This window comes from Cryptomeria japonica, chromosome 3 (genome assembly GCF_030272615.1).
Source record: "Cryptomeria japonica chromosome 3, Sugi_1.0, whole genome shotgun sequence".
Classification (NCBI taxonomy): domain Eukaryota; kingdom Viridiplantae; phylum Streptophyta; class Pinopsida; order Cupressales; family Cupressaceae; genus Cryptomeria; species Cryptomeria japonica.
In genome coordinates this window covers 480,557,907-480,572,978 of record NC_081407.1, presented here as the reverse complement: position 1 = coordinate 480,572,978, position 15,072 = coordinate 480,557,907, and positions in this window count along the sequence as shown.

Below are 15,072 nucleotides of genomic sequence, written 5' to 3'. Positions count from 1 at the left end.
AGATCCTTTAAAGCTTCAATCTGCCTTCACTCAAAGTGTAGATCCATTCACTAGTTAGGCAACAACACACTCAACAGGTTTCTGTCAATCTTGCCAACAACTTTTACAAACAACTTTATCGACCTTAAATACAAATCAATTAGGTCGATAACACAACAAAAACCTAATTCTTATCATCGAGATTACAAACAAGTCGGTACAATCTTGACCGTTAGAAATCATGACAATCTCTTCACATTTTTCAAGAAAATTCCAACCACCCCATGATCACCACTTCATCAGACTTTGTAACTCATCACGTGTTGTGCATTAGATGCAATCCACTTTGCTCCTTCCCTAGACAATAAAAAATGCACCAAAACAATTTGAACTTATCCTCATACAATAATCACACGTGTCTCAATCATTACCACTCATCAGATAATAAACCAACAAACTTGATCGGGTAGGGTTTAACAACTGCTAGGGTTTACCGGTTACAATGCATAGAAAGTTAGGTCCTGGAGACAACTGAGAGGCGGGGGTGAATCAGTTGTCTAATAAATTCAACCAAAATTAACTTAACCAAAACTTAATGCTTAATACCGGTAAACCAAACTTTATGTAGATAGACAGTCTTAATAGTTAATTGCAGTTGTGGTAAAGATTAATACATGAAACAGAAAAACAATAACATCCACAACACATAACACAAATATTTGTTCGTGGAAACCCTGTAAGGGGAAAAACCATGGTGGGAAGACTGCACATGCAGAAAGGCCAGCTACCTAGAGCTTAGTGCTCAAACACAAAATGAGAGTCACACTGACTACAATTGAATGGTTAAATCCAATGATAATGTACTGCATAAAATAGCATCTTCATATGCTGGATTCAGTACCGGTTTATTTTTTATTGCCTTCACAAAATCCTTTCTTTAACCTTCAAATGATATATGTGTGTATAGCTCTGCTTATTTTTGCATATACCTTATTGCAATCCTTTTCGCATTCACACTTCAATCTCACATATGAGATCTTACATATATACCATAACTTAAGACCAATTTAATAGGTCAGCTCACTAAAAGATATTACAATAAAATCAATTACAAGTAAATCAATATCCAATGCATGATGTCGGCTCAATACATTTACAATAATAATAAATCATCTCCATAACATGTCATGCTGATCTGAAATAGATATGTCTGTCGGTGCTTATCCTGGACCTATTTGCTGGTAACAGCAAATATGCAAACCCAAATAAACAATTAACCAAATTGCCAAAACCAAGTGATTGAATAATGTCTTCAACATAACCAAGTAGTCTCCAAGTTATTCGAAGTGTTGGTGAACAATATAATCTGTCGGTGAACCAAATACATGTGACTTTGCATAAGTCTTTGACTTGCCGGTGAACATAACCAAAGATCTCCAAGCGCTGATAAGTGTTGACAAGCGATGACAAGTGTTGACATCAATGACAAAACCATATCAACATATCCAAAATGCAAACAATCTCCCCTTTGGCATTGATGGCAACACAAGATGGAAAAATCATCAAAGTGCCAAAACAAAAATGCCAAAAACCAAAAAACAACAATCTCCCAAAGAGATCATTAACCAAAAATCAAAAATACATAATATCTCTCCCCTTAGGAATAATCTCTCCCAAAATAAAAAGATAATGTGTTTTTCCATATCAATCTCTCCCCCTTTGACATCAAATGCCAAAGAAATAAAAAACCAAATACAATATACCAACTACTCCCCCTGAGAAGTACCTCTCCTCATCAAGGCCGAAATAAAAGATTTCTTTGTTAGTTCTGTTGGTTGATGACAAACATCAATTGTCTAAGTCTCTATCGGTGGGGGTAGGACTCCAAGTTTCTCTCTAAGATACTCAAATGTTTCCTTAGGCAAAGGCTTTGTAAAAATATCTGCAATCTGCTCTTTAGTATTCACATAAACCAATTTCACTTCTTTTGCTTCAACATTCTCCTTTAGAAAGTTTAGTTTGATAGAAACATGTTTAGTTTTAGAATGAAGTACAGGGTTCTTTGATATATCAATTGATGTTGTATTATCACAGTAAATAGTTATAGGTTCCTTTCTATTTACCTTTATGTCCTTCAACCTTTGCTTGATCCATAATACCTATGTACAATTAGTTGTTGCGGCAACATATTTTGATAGTGCTATTGATAGACTTGTACAAATTTGTTTCTTGCTCAACCATGAAATTAGTCTGCTGCCAAGAAAAAATACTCCGTTAGTGGTTCTTTTTATGTCATCCACATCTCCTTCCCAATTAGCATCCATGTATGCACATAAGTCAAAACTTTCATCTCTAGGATACCATAAACCAAGATTTGCAGTGCCTTGTAGGTACCGGAAAATCCTTTTCACTGTTGATTCATGATTTTCTTTAGGATTACTCTGAAATCTTGAAACAATACATACTACATTCATAATATCGGTCTTGTTTGTGTCAAATACAGTAAACCTCCTATCATAGACTTGTATCTAATCAGATTAGCAAGTGTAGATTCATCCTTCAAAGATAATTTATCAGTTGTAGTCATAGGTGTGCTTACCGGTTTACAATTTTCCATGCCAAATTTCTTTAGTAATTCTTTTAAGTACTTAGATTGACATAGGAATATACCTTTATCAATATATGAAATTTGCAATCCTAAAAATAATTTTATCTCTCCAATCATAGACATTTCAAATTCTTATTGCATTTTGTTAGAAAAGTCTTTACATAATTCATCTTCTCCTCCAAAGATTATATCATCAACAAAAACTTCAATAACCAAGATGTCATCATTAGTCACTTTGTAGTATAAATTGTTTTCAGCATTACCTTTAGTGTAACCAAGCTTCAAAATATATTTGACCAATCTAGCATACCAGGCTCTAGGAGCTTGTTTCAATCCATATAAAGCTTTCCTTAACCTGCAAACCATGTCTTTGTTATCTGTCAAAGAAAATACATTAGGTTGCTCAATGTAAACTTCTTCTTCAAGATCTCCATTCAGAAATGCACATTTAACATCCATTTGATATACTTTATAGTTCTTGTGTGCTGCAAAAGCCAATAAAAGTCTATCTGCCTCAATTCTAGCTACCGGTGCAAAAGTTTCATTGTAATCAATTCCTTCTTTCTGAGAATATCCCTTACACACTAATCTTGCTTTGTTTCTGATTACCATACCATCTTCATTAAGTTTATTTCTGAAAACCCATTTAGTTCCAATTACATTTTTGTCTTTAGGCCGGGGAACTAATGACCAAGAGTTATTCCTTTCAATTTGTTCCAATTCATCTTCCATAGCTTTAATCCAATATTTATCTTCACATTCCTCATTAATTGATGTAGTTTCAATTTGAGAAATAAGACATACCTCTTCATTTGCCAATCTTCCTCTAGTCATAACTCCTTGAAATTTGTTTCCAATTATCTGATCTTTAGAATGATTCAATCTTACATACCAGGGTGCTTTTACTTGTTGTTGTTCTTCAGTGACTGTTGAATCTCCAGATGATGCTAGTGTAACTAGATCACCATTCTGTACCGGTGTATTTATAATAGGTTCATTTGTGATTATCTCTATTGCCGGTTCAGAGTCTATGTACCTTGAATTTCCTCTAAATTGTTCATCAATCTTCACATTTGCACTCTCAACAATTTTCTGCAATCTCTTGTTAAAATATCTATATGCCTTGTTCTTAGATGAATAACCAAGAAATATTCCTTCATCACTTCTAAGATCAAATTTTCCAATATATTCATCTCTTCTAATATAGCATTTACTTCCAAATATTCTGAAATATTTAAGAGTAGGAGTATTACCAAACCATAGTTCATGTGGGGTCTTACCAGTTTCACCTCTGATGTGATCTTTGTTGAATGTATAAACAATTGTATTGACCACTTCTCTCTAGTATATATGAGGTAGATTTTCTTCTGATATCATACTTCTGGCTGCATCCAAGATAGTTCTGTTTTTCCTTTCCACAACTCCATTCTGCTGGGGTGTCCAAGGTGCTAATAATTGTCTTCTGATCCCATTCACTTCATAGAATGTATTAAATTCCTTAGATGTGAATTCACCTCCTTGATCTGATCTCAAACATTTGTTTTTCTTGTCGGTTTCATTTTCTACCATCACCTTGAATAGTTTGAATTTCCCAAATGCTTTTGATTTCTCTCTGAGAAAAGTAACCCAACACATTCTAGAATAGTCATCAATGATTAGCATAAAATATATGTCTCCTTGTATACTTCTGGTTCTTGTTGGACCACATAAATCAATATAAATTAAGTCAAGCACATTGTTAGATTTTTCTGGAATACTCTTGAAAGTTGCTCTAACTTGCTTTCCAAATTGGCATTCCTTACATACCGGATTGTGAGGTTTAACAATATTAGGTAAGTCTCTAACTGCCTTAGTAGTAATGATTTTCACAATGCAATCAAAATTTACATGACAAAGTCTCTTATTCCATAACCAACTTTCATCAATATGTGCAATCAAACATGCTTTCTCATTGTTGTTCAAATGAAAGATATTACCTCTAGTCTGATTACCGGTTGCAATTTCCAAACCAGTTTTGTTTAAGATTTTGCATTTACCATTCTTGAATTGTAACTAAAATCCTTTCTCAACTAATTGACCAACACTCAAAATATTATGCTTCAAACCTTCAACATAGTAAACATTATCAGTATTGTGCTTACCATCAAAAGATATAGTGCCTTTTCCTTTGATCAAACAAGCTTTATCATCTCCAAATCTTACTAGACCTCCATTGTAATCCTGAAAGGTTAAGAATTTACTCTTATCTCCAGTCATATGATGTGAACATCCTGAATCAATAATCCATTCATCCTTATCTTCAACTTTACCTGCCAAGGCCTGCTCTACCGGTTGAACAGTAGGTGTTGATTGATCTTATGTTATAGCAACAAAAGCCCATCCATTATCTGCCGAATCCTCATCAGAATCATCAGTAACACCTTCATCAACATAATAACAAGATTTGTCTCTATTCTTCTTAAACTTGTATTTCTGATAGTCAAGGTTAGGCTTATATATTCTTTTAGCTTCTTCTCTTAATCTTGCATGTCTATCAGGGCATCTAGAAGCCATATGACCAATCTTATTATAGTTAAAACATTTAAAGGTTGTTTTACCTTCATACTTACTTCCAATTGGACCTTTAGGCATTTTCCTTGCAAATAGTGCTTCAAGTTCTTCAAGTTCTTCAAGTTCTTCATTTTCTCTCCTGCTTTCTTCAAGTTCTCTTGCATAGAAGGCTTTCCAATCAGATTTATCATGTGATGTTGTAGTTGATGATGATGCCTTAAAAGATAGATCTATCTTGATAGTAGTAACAGGACCAAATTCCTCAAGCTCAAAAGCTGAAAGTTTTCCAACCAAAGTGTCTCTAGATACTGATGCATTAGGCATTGTTCTTAATTCATTTATAGCAGTAACTTTCATTTTATATGCCGGTGGAAAAGCTCTTAAAACTTTAGAAACAATCTCATCTTCGCTTAAAGTTCCTCCACAACATTGTATACCCAAAACAATTTCATTTACTCTTTCCATAAAAGAAGAAATTCTTTCATCTTCTTCCATTTTCAGACTTTCATAGCTAACCCGGAAGCATTCCAGTTTTGCAATTTTGACTGTGGAATCTCCTTCATTCAATGTTTCTAGTTTGTCCCAAATAGATTTAGCAGTAGATCTATCTGACAATCCCTTGACTTGCTGATCTGATTGTGCGCTCAAAAGTGCTTCTCTTGCTTTGCAATCATTTTCCTCATCTTTAGCCAAGTTAGGTGGAATAGGTTGACCTTGAGTAGGAGCTGTATAGCCATTCTTTGTAACATCCCATATATCCTTTCCAGTGCAAATCAAATGTGTCTCCATCCCGATCTTACATATGCCATAGTTAGTTCCATCAAGTTTCTGACTATCCTTCCTGAAATAGTTAGAAGCCACTGGAACTCCTCAAGTTGTTAAACTTCTGCAAAAAGAGGACTAGGTTCTGATACCAATTGTTAGGTCCTGGAGACAACTGAGAGGTGGGGGGGTGAATCAATTGTCCAATAAATTCAACCAAAATTAACTTAACCAAAACTTAATGCTTAATACCGGTAAACCAAACTTTATGCCGGTAAATAGTCTTAACAGTTAATTGCAGTACCGGTAAAGATTAATGCATGAAACAGAAAGAAAATAACATCCACAACACATAACACAAATATTTGTACGTGGAAACTCTGTAAGAAACAAACCATGGTGAGAAGCCTTACCCACAATCAAATGATACTACTGCAGATAGTATGTGTGCACAATATGAATTTTGTACATGCAGAAAGGCCAGCTGCCTAGAGCTCACTACCAATCACAAAATGAGAGTCACACTGACTACAATTGGATGGTTAAATCCAATGATAATGTATTGCATAAAATAGCATCTTCATATGCTGGATTCGGTACCAGTTTAGTTCTGATTGACTTCACAAAATCCTTTCTTCAATCTCACAAATGAGATCTTACATTTATACCATAACCTAAGACCAATTGAATAGGTCAGCTCACTAAAAGATATTACAATAAATTCAATTACAAGTAAATCAATATCTGATGCATGATGTCAGCTCAATGCATTTACAATAATAATAATAAATCATTTCCATAACATGTCGTGTTGATCTAGAATAGATATGTCTGTCGGTGCTTATCTTGGACCTATTTGCTGGTAACAACAAATATGCAAACCCGAATAAACAATTAACCAAATTGCCAAAACCAAGTGATCAAATAATGTCTTCAACATAACCAAGTATTCTCCAAGTTATTCCAAGTGTCGATGAACAATATAATCTGTCAGTGAACCAAATATCGGTGACTTTGCATAAGTCTTTGACTTGCCGGTGAACATAACCAAAGATCTCCAAGTGCTGATAAGTGTTAACAAGCGATGAAAAGTGTTGACATCAATGACAAAACCATATCAACATATCCAAAATACCATCAGGTTTAACCCTTTACACTGGTTTACTGGTTCAACTTACAAACTTTACATACTGGTTTACAACATCTTCCACAAATCTCTTCTTACCGGTTATTAGCCAATATCAAAAACAACAATATCAGCAATAACATGAATACCATTACCGGTTCAATTGACATCAATGACAACATATCATTAATGAAATATATATGAAAAATGTCAACAAACTAAAAATGCCAACAATCTCCCCCTTTGGCATTAATGGCAATACAAATATCAACACCTCTGATTGCTCCTAAGATTGGTGAATAGGAATCCTATTTTACATTACCAAGTATTCACCTTGCTCTGTCTATCTTCAGCCTACCGATGGTTCACCTAATTAGACATATAATTCTTCTCCTCAATCACATAATTCTTCTCCCCCTTTGACAACAATGCCAAAGTGAAAGTAAAAACATGTAATTCTTCTCTTATTGTGCATCAACATCATACCACAACTTGATGCTCCCCCTGTGGAAAACATCCACTTCTTCATCAATCCATGTAAAATTCTGCAAGTAATTTAGGGGCTGATGCAATCAACATCATGCTCAACTAACTTCATGAAGAGGGACAACCCCCAATTGACTTCTAAGATACTCAAAAGTGGTCTTAGGCAGAAGTTTGGTAAAAATATCTGCAAGTTGCTCCTTGGTATAAACATGCTCCAAGATAACATCTTTACATTGAACTTTTTCCCTCAAGAAGTGATACTTCAATTCAATGTGCTTAGTCCTTGCGTGCAAAACCTAATTTTTATAAATGTTTATTTCACTTGTATTATCACACAAAAATTTTATTGGTTCTGAGATTTTCATCTTTAAACCTTCCATCATGTGTCTCATCCACATAGCTTGTGTGCAATTCATATAAGCTGCTACATACTCAGCTTCAATAGTAGATTGTGAACTACAACTCTTCTTGTTACTACTCCATGAAACTAGTCTTCCTCCTAGAAAGAATGCTACACTGGTAGTACTCTTCCAATCATTTATATTTCTTGCCCAATCAGCATCTATGTATGCCTTCAAATCAAAATTTCCACCATATGGATACCATAACCCATAGTCAACAGTACCTTTTAGATATCTAAAAATTCTGTTGGTTGCCATCATATGTGCTTCCTTTGGATTTTTCTGAAATCTAGCAACAATACCAACTGCATGGGCAATATCCGGTCAACTGAGAACAACATAGTGTAATTTCCCAATCATTGACATGTATTCCTTTTCATCTACAGACTTAGATGCATCTTCCTTGGACAATTTACAACCAGTAACCATTAGGGTTCCAACTGGTTTACAGTCACTCATACCAAAAGTCTTGAAAACCTCTTTCACATACTTGGATTGAGTAATGAAAATACCATTCTTCATCTGTTATATTTGTAAGCCTATGAAAAATTTTATTTCCCCTACTAATGACATCTCAAACTCATTCTTCATTTCATCTACAAAACAATTACTCATGTCATCATTACCTCCAAATATAATGTCATCAACAAATACTTCACTGACCATAATTTCATCTCCTTCAGACTTGAGATAAATGTTGTTGTCATCATTGGTTCTAGCAAATCCTATCTTCATCAGATGAGTATGAAGTCGTTCATACCATGCTCTGGGTGCCTGCTTTAATCCATACAAATCTTTATGCAATTTGCATACCATGTCTTCCTTATCTATCAATGCATAACCATCAAGCTTCTCTATATAAACATCTTCTTCCAATATCCCATTTAAAAATGTAGACTTAACATCCATCTGGCATACATTGAACTTCTTATGAGGTGCAAATGCAAGTAATGTTCTGACACCTTCCAGTCTAGCTACTGGTGCAAAATTTTCTCCATAATCTTCTCCTTCTTCTTGCACATAACCTTTGCATACTAATCTTGCCTTGTTGCGAACAATAACACCATCTTCATTTAACTTGTTTCTAAACACCCATTTAGTACTTATAACATTCTTGTTTACCGGTCGGGGTACCAGGGTCCAAGTGTTGTTCTTCTCAATTTGATCCAACTCCTCCTCCATAGCTTTCACCCAATGATCATCACCAAATGCCTCCTTAGCACTTCTAGGTTCAAAGGTGGAGATCATGCAAGAGTTTTCTCTTATTCTCCTTCTAGTTAGTACACCGACATCCTTATCCCCAATTATCTGTTCAGGACTGTGATTCAATCTCACATACCTAGGAATAACATGATCATTCTCTTCAGGTTCAGCTTCTTCATTATCATCTTCTTCTGAATTTATTTGTTCTGATTGAACAAGTTCATCAGGATTTGCTTTACTAATTTATGATTTAACAGTTTCAGGTTCCAAAAGAAAAATGCAAGGATCTTCATCCTTCTTCTCCAAACTAGTTCCTTCTGAAACTTCAGAACATTTATCTACACAAACAACAACACTCTCAACAATTCTCCGTGTTTGGTTGTTGAAGCATTTATAGGCCTTACTCTTGGTGGAGTAGCCAAGAAATATGCCTTCATCACTCTTAGCTTCAAACTTTCTTATGTAATCACCTCTTTTGATAATACATTTTCTTCCAAATATCTTAAAATAGCTAACATCAGGTGATCTCCCATACCAGTATTCATAAGGGGTCTTGTCCTTAACTCGTTTCACCAGAACTCGGTTCATTGTGTAGACAGTTGTACTTACATCTTCTTTCCAAAATGTTTTAGCTACACCTCCTTGTATCAACATAGTCCTAGCAGCTTCAACCACTGACGGGTTGTTTCTCTTTGCTATACCATTTTGCTATGGTGTCCTTGGTGCAAAATGTTGTCGCTTGATACCATTGTCATCATAATAATTAGTGAACTCCGCAGAAGTGAATTCACCGCCTTGATATGTTCTTAGACATTTAATCTTTTTTCCACTCTCTTTCTCAGCTAAGGCTCTGAATTCCTTGAATTTACCAAAAGCTTCATTCTTATCCTTCAAGAATGTGACCCACATCATCCTTGAACAATCATCAGTGAAGATCATGAAATGTCTATCACCTTGAATGCTTCTTGTTCTTATTAGTCCACATAGATCTATATGAACCAAATCTAACAAGTGCTCTGCTGAGAAGGACTTTCTCTTGAAAGTTGAAGAAGTCATCTTTCCTAGTTGACATTCTTTACAAAGAGCATTAACTGGTTTGTCTAGCTGAGGCAGACCTCTTACTATCTTAGACTTGCTTATTTTAACAATATTGTCAAAATTTATATGACAAAATCTCCTATACAAAGCCAGCTATCATCTATTTTTGCAATCAAACAGTTGCTAACTTTAGGATTAAGATAAAATAGATTACCTCTAGTCTGTTTCCCGATTGCAATCAATTCACCTTTGTTGTCAAAGATTTTGCACATACCATTTCTAAACTCTAGTGGGTATTCTCTATCATTAAGTTGTGTCACACTTCAAAGATTGTTCTTTAGGCCTTCAACCCAATAGACATCGTCAGCACTGCTATTCCCATTAAGAGAAATAACTCCTTACCTTTAACCATATAGGGTGAGTCATTGCCAAATCTGACACCACCATCAAATTCCTTCAGGGAAACAGATTTGCTCCAATCACTGGTCATGTGATGTGAACAACCACTATCAATGATCCAATCATCAAAGCTATCCATCCTAGATACTAGTGCCTTCTGATCTGGTATAGCTACAAACACAATATCTTCACTAGCATCATCCTCAGATTCTTCATCAGTAATACCATTGTCAATAGGTACAAGACAATCTCTCTTGCCTTTACCCTTAAACTTCTTAAATTTGTCTTTCTTGTATTCATTTTCACCATTAGGGAAATTAACTGTTATATGACCAATCTTGTTGCATGCAAAACATTTTAAAGGTAGCTTACCTCTATATTTACCAGTGCCTCTAAGTAGTCATTTTGTCAATAATGCTTCAAGTTCCACTAAGTTGTATTCATCATCAAAATCTCTACTGGATCTAGATTCATAACCATGGCCAGTATCTCTACTTCTTCTCACAGATGGGTTAGAGACAGAAGCTCTGAATGTAGATTCTAATTTATGTACACTACCATCATAGCTATTTAATTCAAATGCAGAAAGTTTGCCAATAATAGAGTCAAGAGTTACCTTTGTCTTGTCAATGCATTTCAGCTCCTAAATAGCTACAACTCGTATAGCATAGACCGGTAGAAGGGTTCTTAGTACCTTATTGATTACTATGGCATCTTCCACTTTGCCTCCTGCACTCTTTATCTCACCAACTATCTCTTTAATCCTTTGACCATACTATTGGATATTCTCACCTTCAAACATTCTCATGTCATCGAACTTTCCTCTTAAAATCACCTCTTTGGTAATCTTGACATGTTCATCACCGCTATATATATCTTCTAGTTTCTTCCATACTTCATATGCAGTTTCAAGACCATGAACATCTACATATTCAACATCAAACAAGGAACTGATAATAGCCTCTAATGCTTAGTGATTTTCTTGTTGTTCTTTCTTTTGATCATCGGCTAGGGTTCCAATAGGTGTAATATACTTATTTTCTATATGATACCAATATTGACTACCAAGACTCTTAATGTAAATCTTCATTCTGTCACTCCATATTCTATAGTTATCTTTCTTGAACTTTAGACCTTCTTTCTTCATCATGATCTACAAGATCTTTTCCTTAAGCTGTTAGGCTTTTAGATTAAAGAGGACCTAAGATGCTCTGATACCAATTGATGGTATGATGAAAGAATAAGTATCTGGTAGAATAATGAGAGGGGGGGTGAATCAGTATATTGAAAAACTGATACAAAGTTCCCAAACTCAAATTCAATCACACAAAGTAAACATATCTCAGTCAAGATCAATATTCATAAGAATACTTGACATCAACTAGTTTGACTGTTATGACAACTTAATAGTAAACAACTTCAATCTTGTAAACATCAACAATGCTTAATCATAACTCAACATATTCATCTCTCAAAGCTTCTAGTTATCATGCCTTATCAGAAGTTAATCAAATCAACAAATAAGATAATAACCACAAAAACATTCACCACTTGACACAAATGTTTATACGTGGAAAACTCAAATAGGTAAAAACCACGGTGAGATGAGACTCATAAGGATAGCTATTTGAACTCTTATGAAGTTCGCCCTGTTAGGAGCCAAGCCTGTCAAAGCTTTACAATAAGTCTTGTTAAGAACTAATTCTAGTTAGGAATCACCTAGTTAAGGGATTTACAAATATGCCTTGATGAAAAGCACAATACCCTATTAAGAGTAACCTCATTGGAGGATTTAAGAATCCAAGCTAATGGACCACCTTGTTAGAGGATTTAATGAGTAACCAAGTTTGTTAGAGCTTACCTGGTTAAGGGATTTCACTTTTGATGTAACTGTTAGAAAACAATAGGTTTTCCTGATCTATTTGAATAGAACTACATTTTCTTAATCAGATCCTTTTAAGCTTCAATTTGCCTTCACTCAAAGAGTGGATCCATTCACTGGTTAGGCAACAACACACTCAATAGGTTTCTGCCAATCTTGCCAACAACTTTTACAAAAAACTTCATTGACCTTGAATACAAATCAATTAGGTCAGTAACACAACAAAAACCTAATTCTCATCATCGAGATTATAAACAAGTTGGTACAATCTTGATTGTTAGAAATCATGACAATCTCTTCACATTCTTCAAGAAAATTCCAACTGCTCCATGATCACCACTTCATCGGACTTTGTTACTCATCACACACTGTGAATTAGATGCAATCCACTTTTCTCCTTCCCTAGACAATAAACAAACATGCCAAAACAATTTGAACTTATCCTCATATAATGATCACATGTGTCTCCATCATTACTGTTCATCAAATAATAAACCAACAAACTTGATTGGTTAAGGTTTAACAACTGATAGGGTTTACCGGTTACAATGCATAGAAAGGTTTAACCATTTACATCAGTTTACCGGTTCAACTTACAAACTTTACATACTGGTTTACAACATCTTCCACAAATCTCTTATTACTAGTTATTAACCAATATCAAAAACAACAATAACATGAATACCATTACCAGTTCAATTGACATCAATGACAACATATCATTAATGCAATCTATATGCCAAATGCCAACTGTAGCTAGGAATTCGGAAATCATCACAAAACAATATAAAAACTACTTATTAGCTCAATCATGAAAGCTTAAATGTAATGATCTATCCTAAACACATTCAATAGAGACATAAAGATAAAACACTCAAAAGTAAATACTATGCAAACCATATGCAGATCTGAATGCTTCCTTCATGTGGCTCCATTGTTCTTCTTTCCTCTTCAAATAGTTTTTGTTGTGGATCTCACCTACAAGTGCACACACATGATTGAAAGCAAGTAGACAAGATGGTTGATCAAGAGTACTTGAAATGTGATTGTTTTGACAAAGTGATTATTTCGACAATGTAATTACCCTTGATTGAAGAAAAATCATCCAATTTATAGAAAAAATGGAGAAAAGATCAAATTAGCATGAAATGGATATTAGAAGCAATTGATTTCAAAAAGGGAAAAATGAGTGGAAAGAAGAAGGTTATGACACCTTCTATGTCATGAATTATGACATATTGCCAATGCAAAGCTTAGAAAACTAGAACCTTATGACATCTTACTATGTCAAGAGTATGACGCATGAAGCACAAAAATAGGGAGAACTAGAGACAAGTTAATTAGGTGGAAATTGAATTTAGCAAATTAGAAAATGAGGAAATTAGGAAATTAGTGAATTAATTAATAATTTCTCATTTATTAATTAATTCACAAAGAGGGAATTTAGAAATTGATGAAACATTAGGAAATTAGGTAAATGAATTAATAATTTGTCATTTATTAATTAATTCACAAAAAGAGGAATAATTAGATATCCAATTAAATTAAACATTTAATTGTGACACGAAGACCTAGGATAAATAAATAAATTATTTAACCTAGAGGAAGAAAATGGAGAGAAAATGACAAACAAGGTTAAAGGAATGCAAGGACGACAATTAGGTCTTGATATAAAATTGATTTGATGTCGATTTGATCATGATTTTGGAATGATAAATGATTTGATTGATAAATGCGTCGAGGAACAAGGAACAATGACTAATTGATCCAAATTGACGGAAATCATCACAAAACAATATAAAAACTACTTATTAGCTCAATCACGAAAGCTTAAATGTAATGATCTATCCTAAACACATTCAATAGAGACATAAAGATAAAACACTCAAAAGTAAATACTATGCAAACCATATGCAGATCTGAATGCTTCCTTCATGCGGCTCCATTGTTCTTCTTTCCTCTTCAAATAGCTTTTGTTGTGGATCTCACCTACAAGTGCACACACATGATTGAAAGCAAGTAGACAAGATGGTTGATCAAGAGTACTTGAAATGTGATTGTTTTGACAAAGTGATAATTTCGACAATGTAATTACCCTTGATTGAAGAAAAATCATCCAATTTATAGAAAAATTGGAGAAAAGATCAAATTAGCATGAAATGCATATTAGAAGCAATTGATTTCAAAATGGGAAGAATGAGTGGAAAGAAGAAGGTTATGACACCTTCTATGTCATGAATTATGACATATTGCCAATGCAAAGCTTAGAAAACTAGAACCTTATGACATCTTACTATGTCAAGACTATGACGCATGAAGCACAAAAATAGGGAGAACTAGAGACAAGTTAATTAGGTGGAAATTGAATTTAGCAAATTAGAAAATGAGGAAATTAGGAAATTAGTGAATTAATTAATAATTTCTCATTTATTAATTAATTCAAAAAGAGGGAATTTAGAAATTGATGAAACATTAGGAAAATAGGTAAATCAATTAATAATTTGTCATTTATTAATTAATTCACAAAAAGAGGAATAATTAGTTATCCAATTAAATTAAACATTTAATTGTGACATGAAGACCTAGGATAAATAAATAAATTATTTAACCTACAGGAAGAAAATGGAGAGAAAATGAC